Below are 15,576 nucleotides of genomic sequence, written 5' to 3' on the forward strand. Positions count from 1 at the left end.
TCAGAATTTATCGCTACAGCAACATCTTTTTGAAATTCTTAAAAGAATTAAAACGTACGTCATTTTTAAGCGGTAGATAATACACTGCAAAGACAACGCAAAACTATTTAGCGTTTTCGATAGATGTATACTTTTAAATTAATACCAAATAATGGTAATATTACTTTTCAATAATGGACACAGATAGATAACAATTGAAAACGTGTTTCAGACAGTCAGACAGACAAACTATCCATTTAACATATCTATTGAAATTCTAAAACTGTGTTGCCTTCTACAGATGATACATTTTGTGATATTTGGCTCGGCGAAATGTTTCATATAATCTTAACTTGTATATCAACCTGAAATTAGATCGCCACATATAAATATTTCCATATTATTTGAGTAACATAAAGTTAGTTTTTATAATTTTGATTAGTATAGTATTATATGATTTACTTTATCACAAAGCTATTTCTTACGAAATAGATGGTATTCATACAAACTATTGAATCTGGTAGTCAATTGTCTCCATCAAATACAGAATACAGAATGGACTTATTGATACGCATATAGATTATATACATCAGGGGGTATACATCTCAGATCAGATTGATCGTACATAAATGCAACTGACTTTTAGAATATCAATCTACGGTATCAAACCATTGCTGACAATAAATATTAGGATAAACTTTTGTAGAACAATTACCGGATATCATCAAAACGTCACAATTGATTGTATTGTTAGAATATTTAATCTAGTTTATTAATGACATTTTATAGTAAGCTAACACTATTATCCTTTTTATGGACCATATTTGAATTGTTTTGCAATGCTCTTTATCTTTTGTGATGCCTATCTCTGATATATGTCTACCATTTTGTTTTTCCATAATATCAACGGGGTGTCTCAAACATATATTGTAGCTGCATTAGAAATACATTTTAAGTCGCGGTCGGCTTAACGTTATATCCGCATATGCCTCAAACTCGAAATAAAGAGATAGAGTGCTACGCTTTACCTTTAGTAACACATTGTTCAATTATCTTTAGTTTTCTTGATCTCCTTTCTCGTACACATTTGTTTATGTGTAATTTTGTATGATAAATTCTTGTTTTACCGATATTTGTAAAATTTTCACCAAGTTCTGTATTACACGAAGTCATTAGCAAAATGCACAAATAACAATGTAGAACGTCCCCTTCTTAATGGGATTTTTGCAATTTCCATTTTCTCCTTTTAGAAATAAAAACACTGATCAAAGAAAACGGGGCTACCTCATGACATTATGTTGTTTGATAATTACCAGACCGTGTATTAAGTCATAAAAATATATATGTCAACTGTTTTGATTTTTTTATCTTGACACACCATCGCTCAATAATGAATAAACCTGCATGATAAAGAGACTAAAATTATTGATAGCCTCTTTCAAAAGTGTCATTTTAAATGCATTTATAAGGAAAACATTAACCGATTTAAATGTGCTTTAGGCAACCACAGGAAAGTGAGTTATGGATGTATTCAAAATACAAAATTAAGGTAGAAATCAAAGCGATGCAAGATCTGATTGTAGCGTAGATATGATGATTGCAACATACCATCGTTATATATAGCATTTTAATGTTCTTTGTATGATAAAACCTTTGGGAAATGAAAGATATTGCAAAAATTAAATAAAATTGCACAAAATGCATTTTTCCAGTCAATTAATTATTAAGGTTATAGAGGAAAAAACAACCTTAGCATTTTAGGGAAGATGAAATAGTTTTCATCAAAAAACATGAAATGGTCCAGAGCAAAAATACACATACACGAATGAAGTTATGCACTTATATAGACCACGTTGCATTATATAATTAATTAGACAATATTTATTCCAAGTAAAACTACACTGACAAAATATGAAAATCATTATGAAGAACAACTTTCTGACATAATCTTATTCCTTTTTGTTACATTGTATTATAAAAATAAAAAAGTTGTCATAATTGTTAGCGTGACAGGATATAGTTATATGATTTTGTCTCTAATTTGTATTTGTCTTTTAAGGTAACAAAACGAACATGCATTTTCAGCTGTCATTTCAGTTAAACATTTGAACTTCCTGATTATCTACGGAATAAACAATATGAAAATAATCAATGACGTCAAGACAAACTTACATGACGATCTCTTCCATTAAGGAAACGATATGGATTGCACATGCGTCAAAATCGAACAACCCATTTTATGTGGGTGCTCATGAACTGACCAGATACGATTCGATTATGCTCGATGCATGGTATGGCATCGTTAATATTATTATTTCGGCGAAGATCGCGAATTTTTCAACTCGCGTATAATTTTTTGTCAATTAAAATTTCACAGTAAATGTCTTTCTCTTTGCTGGCGATAAAACTAACATCGGTTATGAGGTTTTCATTTTCTGTCTTCGATTTAAATAAAAACAATATTCTTTACTTGAAACGGTGAAAACATGTTCAATGTTCGTCAATGTGTGATTTTCATTAGGATTGAGATTGCGTTTTCGCATCTTTTTTATCTAAAACCTCTGGGTTTTTTAAACTCCTTTTAATAAAACACTCCAATTATGTTCCCTAATAAAATAGTGTTAAAATTAATTGAACGTCAATTATTTTAAAAACACCATTAGCTAAAATAATTTTCCAGTAAAATTTCAGTAACTTGGAAAGGAACCTTTTTGAGATTGCTTTCAGTGCCAACTTTACCTGCGAATGTCACCTCTGCGTTGGACTGGCTAATTACTATATTCATTTTGAAATTATTAGATTTCCTTCGTTTTGCCTTATGCATCTGAACACACCGCAGAAAATTGGTATCATGATGTGAATATACCACATAATTTATTTCCTATTTATATCTTATGCATTCTTTCATTACTTACCAATGGAATATCACATTGTATCATTGTGTTCTAACGCAGCTAAAATAATGGCGCCAATGGCAAGATATGACTCTTAAAGAACACAAACTAATATTAAGAAATCTCCATATTACACCAGTGTGCTATGCATTAATGTGCTCTGTACTACCTTTTTACTTGCAGGGTCTTACATTGTGTAAGGCTTTCTCATTGGTTTTGTAGCTCGATTCAACATATATTCATAACCAGCACAATACCTTTGTTTACAGTTCTTTTAATTACATGATCAAATGTAACTTCAGGCGGAAAGAAACATCATGTTATTTGGAGAAAAAAAAATTTAAAAAAAAATAGAAGAAAAAAATTTCCTCTAATATGTAAAGTAGCCGTTCTATAACCTATCTGGCTTTTATGTGAAACTTACTGACGGGAAACACTTTCTTCTAAGTTGACATGTTGAGATTTTCATTTTGATGGTTTCCTTAATTTTTTATATCATTTAAGACTTGTTTAATTAATTTTCATCTTGGAATTCATTTTTATAAAAAATGTCTATATTCCTCATTTAAATTGTGTTAGATTATAAATCATCATTCCGGCATGTCATCTATTTCTTTTTTTAAATAACACCACTATGCGACTGGTTAACAACATGCTGCAAGCAATGATGACCTTCTGTAAAATACGTGATTTTGTAAGCACGACTGATTCTATCACATTTCATTTATAAAACAATACCGTTCCATAAGCTTCTTTTGTTTTCTCATGTGTTTTTAAAATCCCGTCAAAGGTCCAGTTAATTAGCGAACCCTTTGGCTTGTTTAACAAATCGCTCATGCGATGGATGAAACTCGATACGGGAATCACAGAGTAAACTTCATTTTAATATGTTGTCGGCATATTTGCTAATGATAATTTCATACAAAGACAGAACTTCAATCAGCTTATAATTGATGCCTTTTCAGTGAAGATGTTTTAGTGATTGACATTTTCAGGCCTTGACCTTCGCGCGCGTGTCTGGTCCAATGGAACGAACGTCACGTGACTAACATTTGATGCCTGCGCTAGTGGTTTTCCCAGTATATTCTGTCCTAACTTCATTTCCGACCGCCGATTTCGACCCCGGTCATGCCAGCTCTGTCCTGGACAGTCTGGTCACTAAACACCGTGGAAATATGAAGATGATGTATCAAGAAGTCTCACTGTGAATATTGACCACGGAAACTGTCGTGTCTATCTCGGAAATCTGAAACACCAAATCTACAAAATCCGTCCTTGCCATATGGAATATCTGTAGACAGGACACGATAAGACAGCCAAGTGGCAATTTGAGCCTAACCTCAGGGATCAAGGCATCTGATAGCACACACATCAATACAAACAAACACGGCTTACTTTCTCAGTCATGGGACACAATACGCTTCATTTAGCACAAATCTTGCATATGGTGCTTTTAAAATCACCATCAATAAAAATATGCATGTGTATATTTATCTGATAAAAGACGAAATTAATATAAAGAGATAAATGTGCAATTTGTATAATCAATTCAGAGTTAAATATTGACATTTGTTTTCATATTGATTTCTTATACTTTCCTTTGCTCAGCATTCCTCCTACAAGATATGTTTGTCATGATTCTGATCACATTACGTTTTATCATACACGTTTCACTCGATGCTTACATCAGATAATAGTCGAGGCATTGGAAGATAAAACTGATGTATATATGAGCCTCACGACAAAGTAACGTCAAAGATGATTCAATGGCCAAAGCTTTGTACCAGGAAGAACTCCGAATGTTCAATGTTTACATCACGTTTATTTTGTAATTCATATGATATCATAGTGAATAATTTGATATATTTACATATGCCTCTATATAGTCAATGGGAGGGGAGTTGCGTTCAAATTAGCGTAAACGCAACGACGTATGAATACAAACCCAGAGTAGGATCGGACTACTTCTAGTTCACGCTTCGGTAAGATTTTGCGTCATATGATAATCTAAATAAACTTTAATTACTTAATTTACATTTTACCTTTTCAGATGACAGATTTGCTTTGAATTAATAATAAACTAAAAAAATATTTCGGTCTTCTATTTGTCTCAAGACTGATCCTTAGGCGGCAAAGACAATATGATTATCATGCTCGTCATTAGCCTACTCGGTTGGCCTACTGTGTGAAGTGTAAACAAAGTTTCCTCGTTGTCGGATTCAAAATAGTATAAATAGTTGTTATTAGATCCAATTAAAATGTATTTGACATCAAAACAGAATATGTGTTCAAGCATTGTAACGGTAATAAACAACAAAAAGAATCGCTAATCGAGGCTACAACCGGGGGCTTTCCTCATGAATGTTCGGGGAGTTACGTCAGTTACACACCATGCAAACACTTGTCTATCATCCGTACAATAAAATAAAAGTCGTGACTATGAAGGATTTAGTCTATTACGTAGACCGATACATACATTACAAACATTCAGCAGCTCAACAGTCATACCATTTGATCAACAGGCTATTTCACAGTTAGGCTACTTTCCTCGGTTGAAATCAAATATGGCGGCTCGCTTCACTTCAGACCGCATCACTACCCTGACAACGATACCGGTAGTCGTTCCGCCTCGCTTATCTCAATTTTTATTCGAAATAGACATTATTGATACATTATCAAATCGGGAAAAAAAACATAATTTAAAAATAATTAAAGGTGTCATTGTTATATTTCAAATCAAACTGCAGCTATAACATTCAACAATCGGAACTATATCTTCGGTCATCCTGACTACCGTAGTTACCCAACTTAGCAACCATCACCGTTTTAAATTTGACGTAAAAGTAGACTTATTTATGTAAATATAAAGATTGAACAGTGTTTTGATTGCGTTAAAGGTGGTATGAACGCAATAGGATACAGACATATTCTACATGTAGCGGTTAGCGCTACATTGAATTAGTGTGAATCTAGCAGAAAATTTAAAAGATCTCTTCAAAGATCTATTCAAATTTGATTTTACTGTCTTCATAAGTAACCTATAGAGTTTTTATAAGGAAAATGAATTTGCCCCTGACGGCATTTGATTAATTGATGGAGCTTAATATATCCTTGTTCAAGTTATAAAATAATAAACATCATATTAAAACGCCATACGTACATGTATGGCAGGAAACACATTGAATAACAATGTTTCTGTAACAATCTTTAAAAAATCATTACTACATTGTATAACATAAGTGACGACTCACGGATATCAGCTTTTCAGTTGTTCTTGGACCACACGGGGCCCCAGTCTCAGCACGTTACATAATGAATATTTGATATAATATAATTCAATATATATATCAACCATATGTTTAAAAGAGACCAAAGACTTAAAAACAAGGATTTGCATCGTAATATGAATTGGGACCATTTTAAAGTAAATAATAAGAAATGGTGTTTCATGAAATCCTATCAAAATTATATCAATTGTTAAATAAACCTTATTTTATCTTTTGCTTCTTAATTTTGCTATCGCGTATACTTTCTAAAACGGAATCACTTTCTATTGCTGCAATAGATCGGTGTTCACGGCAATGGTAATTCATCAAGGAAAGAATGTTGTTTTTGCTTTTCTTTTGTACGTTCATGTATGTGGAGTATCATGTATCATCATGTTTTCTCTAAGAATGCTTGGCAATCGGTATAAAATCGGGAGTTAAATCTACAAGTTAGTCACCGAGAACAGATTAATTAGTGTTAAGAGCGCCAGTCTGCTGCCATGGATCAAACCCAAGGTTATACCATTATTAATGCTGATGTCTTAAGCAGGCACACATAAAAAGGCACTGTCATTATCGACATTTGCAAGAGGCATCTTGACTTGTAAATACGGAGCAATTGCTAACAAAAACAAATATTTCATGTTTTTATTTATATATAATTTCCCCCTCTGCGTTTCGGTAAACTATTCGAGCTGAGCCATGACTAGCCTGACTGCATATTGTGGAGATAGCCCCTTTTATCATATTATGTTAGGTAATGTTTGGCACCGCTGCTTTTTCCCCAAAAGATAAACCAACACACATTATGACGAGTCTAAGCTTTCATCTTTGAGCGTTCCGTAACGTCGTTTTGCCCCATTTCGCACACCTGTACAATCTATCAGAGACTTTTCCGTCTGTGACCAGATATCGCGGACTAGAATCCGCACATCGGCCTTGTCAATAACTGTCTTTCACATACATCTTCTGTTCTATAATCTAATAAACCCTTGGTAATTTGTCACTTCTTATGTTCGACGATACAATTGTTGGTCGTGGTAAATGGTAGGTTCATCAAATAACTTAATCCGCCTACAACCAACTTAACAAAAGGTATACTCGCTTCTGCCTCCGACATATTAATGTTAGCCATATATAATATATTTTATTGCAGTTTTGCAGCCACGCCATTGTGAAATGCAGTACATTTCCTTTCAAATTATGTCTGCTTAGCCAGATGAAGATTTTTTATAATTTTAAACAACCTTTGTTTTAATATGTAACCAACTTGTTCAGTCAAGTGTTAACATTTCTTTTGTCACACATAGTGTGAGTTCAATTATTTTCAATCTCTTGCTGTTAAAACTATCCGGCAACAAATCATAATCATCATAATGTACAATGAATTTTGTCTTCATTCCAGAAGATGAATGATACATGTGATGACTTCTTTTCGTTTAATGTCAATTTTCCATTTCTTGCTATTCCCTTCACTCTTCCGTAGTGAGTTAACATGCCTGGAATTGCTCCATATCTGCTCATGTTATCGTTGAATAAATAATAGTCATCGACCGCAAAATAGAAATAACATAAAATTAATTTCATTGAAATAAAATCATTAGTTAATTGCCCATTTGATGTTGTTATTACAACGTAATGTATTGTCAAGTATTGTTTCTGTTAAATTTGTTTTCATTTTTGTTGATGTATTGTTTTCTATGATCTTTCCTCCTCCCTAAATGGTAACAGTTATACCAACACAAGCCATTCCCATGTAATTTTTTATCAATTCTCCGTCATTGATTAACAACCACTGATGAAATAATAGAAGTGATTTCAAAAACACAAATGTTTTCATTATTTTTACGATAAAATGTGTCTTGAAAAATTAGAATCAACGGGCGGTGCGAAAAGTTGCCGATTGACAGATGTAGCCATGTGACAAGGTGCAAATAGCGGCACGTGACAGACGCGAGAGCTGTGGAACTCATGTCGCCATTAGAACTCAATCATAGAACCTGCTAGCTACAATTGCATCTAAATTACAAAGTATTGACGGAGCCGGTCTTGGGTAGTTAAACTTCAACATCCAGAATTAAGCATTACACACGGGGATTTACACAACCCACTTGTTGGATTATGAAAGCTTTAATTTGTTTTCGATGCAGACTTCAATGACATGTCCATAGAGGTCATTGTAATGATAAATAGACTGACATATTGTCATATAATGGTTCATTCCATGTTTTTTTCAGTTCTCATTACCCTAGGAATAACGAGCAAGAAAACCTCTTCGAGTGCCCCCTAATTATGAATGGTTTTGAACGTAGCTGTTACATTTCTGTAAACGTTCTTATTTTCTTGCAGTCAAACTTTAACGCAAATGCGAAACAAAAGTGAAACTAGGTGGTTCAATACCGGAAACACCTTTTAAGGAATTAAGCTCAGTCCATGAATTAGCGCTTCTAAGCTGCTAAAATAAAAACTACCGCTAAAATAAGTATAATTACAGTATTAAATTTATGGTGGAACTCAATGCTTAATTTCTCAATTAACGTAAATTCGGCGTATTATCATGGTTCCCAGTATCAAGTTAAAGGTTTAGTTATTGTAAAATAGCTATAATTTATGTCACTTTATTGACAAAATTTGGCAAACGTTTTATGTATGATGGGTATATTTATTTCGCACAGTCAAGTTTAGCTGTATACAAATGTCATTATAAAACATATATGTAAAACGATGATACCAAAATTTGAGAATACAGAAAAAAAATTAACCAAAATACTATTCCTGAACAAACAATCCTATCAATCCAATCGTCAATCATTCAAGCCTTAAATATTGGATTATTAAATGATTTGTCGAAATGATTATATTAACTATACTACATATATAATACTGATGTAACATTCCTTAAGACATGTACATTTTGTAAGCTTGAAGTTCTGATCAGGAAACAAAAGGATATTAAAAGACTTTATCAAAAATATCATAAAATTTAAATTTAAACAAAGCAACGTTTTATTAGACTTGTTTGAAAAGAATAAGGGAAAGTAAGAAAGGGAATTATCCAGTACTGATCTGAATATAAACGTCGACAAAAGTTTATTACGCAAAGGCACAAAAGCAATTATTTATATTATGCATCCTAAAGAGTACTGGTTGAATGATCTATAGACAAAGAGTCAAATATAGCTGGTGCCATTGTAACTATCATTTATATATCATTTTTCGAGATTACCATCAATCTATTCTTCATTTGATAACTACCGGTGAATATCAACTTTATAATCGCTATTCCAAGCGTACGCTTTGCGTGCCTAATATGGCATTATATATAAATTGTTGGTTGAGTGTATTGTAGGTTTCATCAAGTAAAAGGATTATCTCTAGCAAAGTGGTCATCATTTGTCTGGCGCTCGTTGAGCTCTGATCCATCGCTCCAATGGAGATATAGAGGTCTGATAGCAGAGCAGCGGAAGGCCTTATATCGATGTCGCTATCGTCCGCTCCGGTAGTCCATATTGTTTACAAGCAATCTTGTCTGTTCCACCGATTTATGTCACAAAGAATCACAGTAATTGCAATCCAAGTATAGCTATTTCCTTATTTTAGTAGACCCGGAATAAACCCTTAAACAATGACAAGGACCTAGATGAGAAATGTTCCGGTACCATTCTTTGAATGCAAAGGGCGGTCGCCTCGCCCCAAAGTCTGAAATCCTGGGTCATAAGGAGGCTTTTGGAAGTCGAACAACACACCAGAGACCTTGTTAAGAGGTGCAGTACACTTTACGATTAGTGTTTATTGGTTGGTCTGAACAAGTACTCCGGTACAAAAAACAACCCAATAAGTGCATATGACCTTGACCTAAGGGACGTTTGTGGACTCTCTAATACAATGGTATCAGCATATATTCACTTTGTGTGTTATTTGAAACAGGGTTAACAAAATACTTAAAGTGTAAATAAACCTATTTTTGCGTTCTATTTAAGCTGTTTTTGTTTTATTATTAAAAATGTAAACAAGCCTATTTTCGCGTTATATTCAATCTATTGTCGCGTAATTATTAAAAGTGTACACAAGCCTATTTTTGCGTTACATTCAGCCTATATTCGCATAATTATTCAAAACGTAAACAGGTCTATTTTTTCAATCTATAATTGCGTAATTATTCAAAGTGTAAACCAGCCTATTTTCGCGTTCTATTGAATTTCGCGTATTTAAAAAAAATGCAATAAGAAAGAGCCGCGAAAAAGTTTCGAATACAGGAAGTTAGAGCATCAGAAGTTCAGATCCCAAAATATAATTTCCAGGAAAAAAGTATTTTGCATGAAAATGGTAAATTAAGTGACCGCCAATTAAGCTGGTTGACTGTTTCTACATTTGTAGTTAAAATGTTTGCTTTTAATTGCGCAACACTTATTCGACATATAAATCATGTCGATGTCGCCATAAAATGTTAATCAGGACATTTGACATTACAGCTGGAGAAGCATTTTCTCTAGAAAGTTTACACACGGAATTTCTTTGAAAATGTGTCGTGGTGTTTGTTCTACGTGTTTTGGCCTTCCTCCACTTTCGAAACACAATATCTGTCTAAATAAATGATTTTTGACAAAAATGTTGAGTCAATCATTGATAAGCAACCTTAACACTTAAGCTTTCGCAAATATGATTTCATTTGTGATATTCATTTGTGTTTTGAGTTGGTAAAGAGCAAAATATGTTGAAATATTATTTTGATTATAATTGGTAATAAAGCATTAAGTTGTTGCCATGTTAAACATGGTACCTGTAAAATTTTTCTTCTTTGGGTTTTGTTAAATACCAATAAACGTAACGAAGATTTTTTTTCAAATGCCATAAATGGATAGGGTCAACTGTCAATTACTGCATTTTAACACTTATTCGTTTTTGCGTTGCTTTGCTGAAGATGCCCGAGAGGATTGTAAGATAGGAACAAAAGAAATTTTATTTTCGCTTCGAACAATGGACGCTGCTGGTTATGGATTAATTGTCAAAAGGTGCAAAGCATATGTAAGTAAACATTAAATCGATATGTCAGAGCCACCCAGAAGCTAGATTCTAATCAAGTCAAGTCAACATCGGCACCACTATCCAAACAGGAAATTTCTACGCTAATGAAATCAAGAAGGCAATTTTAAAATTGTAGATTTCGGAAGATGATTTAGCCAATAGGGCAGGTGGCGAGAGTCGGCATCGATCTGTTCCACAAAAGGAGACCCTAGTGACTGATCGTATTTCGCCTCAAACTACTTAGGTTGTCCTTGTTTCTAGTTAGGCAAAAACGATTTCAATTATTTACGGATATCCACATAGATCATCTTCACATACTTAAACCCAGCTGCCCATTATCGCATTCGTTATATTGCATCACAGACTTAATAGATGGTTGCTCCTCTGACACGAAGTGTAATGCATCGCAATGCTAAAGTCGGTAGTATCAGGATATTCATAACCCTGATTTTAAGATCGAAACCGCTTGCAAAGTAAGGATATAAATTAGGCAAAGCTTATTTAATGCAGCTGCACCCCACTTTTTTGTCACCTTTATATATATCGTAACTCTTTATAGATGGGGGTATTTAAGAAACACCAATGCTTTATCTGCATTGATGGACTTATTTGCCGTCTTAAACAGAAAATACCTATATATGCAACACTCTTCTTAAATAATTTTGAAGGCACATACACGGGTAGTGTTTAGTATCCGTAGTTTGAATTCACAAAACAGCTCAGCTGTGTATTACTTTTATTTGTTAATCTGTCTAATTTGACGTTATCATGGACATTCATCACTAAGGAATGGTACATTTTGTATGAATTTTATATTTTCATGGTTCTTTCATTTCTTAACCTCTTATTTAGATAATGTTTGAAATGGCCAGTCTATGATGTCACCATAATTTGTATCATTGTTATTTAGATATGTTTTTAAAGCAGACATCAGAGTGGCCTCCCTTAGCTTTAAAGTCCACTATTTCGTATCGATTGCTATACATGTTCATAATGGGGATGACGTAACCATAAGAAATTGCATGATGTCATTTCACATGAGTTGGACTGACCGATATATCTATAAAAAATGTGTTTGAGACATAAAAATGAAGTGTCCTTGTACTGGAATGCTGCATATGTTCTGACACTCAATATTGGTGATTATTTTTTGTCGTATGCGATAAAAATGAAATGTATTTCCTTTACAGATAAGGGGTGATGTTTATGCATGATATCTCTCACTAAGTGTTCTGACCCTACCTTGATATACTCTATAATATGAGACAGAGAACTGTATCGGCATTTGATACTGTAAACATTAAAATGTGTGTCAATTATTCACCCTGAGGTGTGAATAATGTAATAATCTGACTTTGACCTCCATCGGTATGTCGGTCCCGACCCGTGGGGGCGCGGGCGGCATGACCGGGGACAGACTGCGTTTGTTTTCCTGCGAGTGGTCGGATCGATTAACAGTGATGTATAGTGCTATGGTAATCGTTGGTGATACAGCCACGAAGGGTCGGTGTGATGTTGCAGTTGAACCCAACAATGATGGACGTTTTCATGCCATCAATACGTCTACACTTCTATATCCCCATGACAGGTGGGTATTGTCAAATCCACTAATCGCTTAATTCTATGATTAAACATTAAAAATGATCCACCGTCTAACCCTTACCCGAATCAAATGCTTTTGGTCTCTGATAAGATTGACCTTCCACTTTTTTCTTGCTATCTCTCTGATCCCGATTCTGTCCGATAACAAATCAGGTTCTTCGAGCCTTTCAACATACCTACATTAGAATTAGGGATATTTTGAAGTAGGAAACTATCTTGATCAACCACGTGTTTATTTATAATGCAACTCACGGACCCATTTGATATTAATTCAAATCTCTTCCATCTAATCGTCTCTCTCCTGCGCGAGTGTTAAATACATGCACAACATTAACCAAAAACATGATGATAGATTGTCTGTTATTCTCCCCATGTATCATGTGCAGCCTGCAATATTAATCGCATGATATAACTATCTCTGATTGAAACTGCATGTTTCTGCCAACAAAGATGTAAAACATTGCACTTCTTGTTCGTGAAACTTAACTAGATGGTGTTTTGACAGCACAGTGTGGAACAGAACTTCCAGACATCAGTCAAAACAGTTTAAGTCAACCCCTATCTACAGCAGAAATTAAAATTCATGGAAGTGGCCTCCAAATTGCAATGAAAAACAACGATTTGTTTTAAATCGCCTGAATGACAAGGCCGTGTATTGTGTTTGTTTGTTAGGGCGACGCCATGGCAACATGTTGAGATATAAAGACGCGAAATTGACACAACATGTTTCGATGCATATAACGTCATAATTTGTAGAGAAAATTACGTAATTTGTGCCACAAAATTATGATACTAAACTCGATACCTACCCGAAAAGAAACTTTATAATTTGCAAAGACGGAATTGTGATATTTTCTTCAATATCACGATGGTGCGTTACTTTGCTTTATGGTAAGTAGAAAAAGATCATAATACATGTGCTTCGTCCTTGACTTATATGCTGTTTTAAAGCCGTCAAAAGACAGAAATACAAACCTACTCTATTTCCCAGCAAGTTTTCTACCAAGACCACAACATCTTGACCCAGACGAAAAAAAGTTGAGAAAAAATGTCAAACCATTTTTCAACGGACACAAGTGGAAGGAAACAATAGAGGTGCATCTCCTGATAACTACTGGCAATTATTAGATTTGAAACTATAACTCTGATATTGCTATGCCTAATAACATAATACCCACACCCATGATAATATAGTCTCAAAAAACAATATCTCATGAAAATATGACAATGTGATATTGATTTATTTTGGCACAGTATAGAATATTGAAGTCCCTTTCTTATTTTAATACGATTACCACGTGAGATTTCATATAGATCCCTCATGAGGCAACCTAAGTAGCACTGCATTACCTGGTGGAAGAATTCAAGCTTCTTTAGGTATATGACACCAGTAATCTACTTCAGGGATTAATTTCCTCACGAGGAAACAATCGTCCTTATGTGATGGCCAGACTATTGTAGATGTCTGATCTAGACAGGTTAGTATTTTTCGCTAGAACAGTGCATATAGCATTCCCTCAAGGAAAGCACAATATGATTTTTATTTGTGTATGATGGATTTATATGTACTATAATCCAATTCAATATCACACACATCAGTGCACAGTATCCCCTTAAGAAAAAACATAATGTAGTTTGTATTTTTATGATACTTTTAAATAAAATTATTGGATAAAAGATGCATTTATATGAACTAATTTTACACAAAAAAGAGATATATTCAAATTAAATGAAAAGAAAATGTCACATGTAACGAAAGTGAACATAGGTTTATTCAGTGCATTTAGGGCATTATATAAAATATGTCGGAATTCTGAGAAGTAATTAGGTACCTATAAATGTGTAAGTGAAAGGTGATAACAATTTTTTATGATATGTTTATATTGTGCCAAGTTAAAGGAACATCTTAAGGGTACTTTAAGGACACTTCCTATCTTAACTCCCATCCTTTATTTTTTTTCATTTTTTTTCTTTCTATTATGTTATTCTTACCATAACATTCATAATTCATAACGCGTACATAAACACATAAACGTAAATCATGCATCTGGGAAAATCAAAGATGCTCCACCGCTGACAAATACATATTTTGTTCTCAATCAAAATCAGGAGCAGGCGAATTAGTAATTTTCTTCAGTTATAAAGTTTACTTAATTTACACCATTACCGTTATTGTAAAGTTTGCCTTTCTAATTTTACTTCAAGATAATAAAATATTTAAAATAATTATTATGTCCGAAATAATTCCATGGCACTATACATGTTATGGTATGAGGTACTGGTTGTGCATGTAAAAAAGCAAGAAAAATTATTTTTATATTTATATTTCTGTTAACTAGATACACGCATACTAAAATACACGATTAAACATCAGTTATTATTCAAACGATGAGTATCGTTTATGCTCTGTCAGCAGTGGAACATCTTTAACTTGCATGTACATTTAAACACATATTGATTCCTATGAAAAGCTATGTTCTTTCATTAAGTCAGTATTAATAGTATATGACGCCTAACGTATCGAGCTTCCAAATGCAAATATTTGTGATCGAACAGCACTACAGTATTATAATAGTGCAAGTTAAGCATTATACTTTATTTCATAAAATAACATCTGCACTTTTAAAATGCGTGATCAAATATCGCATGTACTCTTCGAAAATGGACTCGTGTTCATCAAACTATGTTGAGCAGATTCTGGTATCGCCCATCGCCCACGGTACTGACTTTCTGTCGTTCAATGGAGCCGATATGACACCTTCTATTTGAAAAAAAAATGAGAAAATGTCAGAAGTTTGGTGAATAATGTC

The sequence above is a fragment of the Argopecten irradians genome, chromosome 5 (genome assembly GCF_041381155.1).
Source record: "Argopecten irradians isolate NY chromosome 5, Ai_NY, whole genome shotgun sequence".
NCBI classification, from domain to species: domain Eukaryota; kingdom Metazoa; phylum Mollusca; class Bivalvia; order Pectinida; family Pectinidae; genus Argopecten; species Argopecten irradians.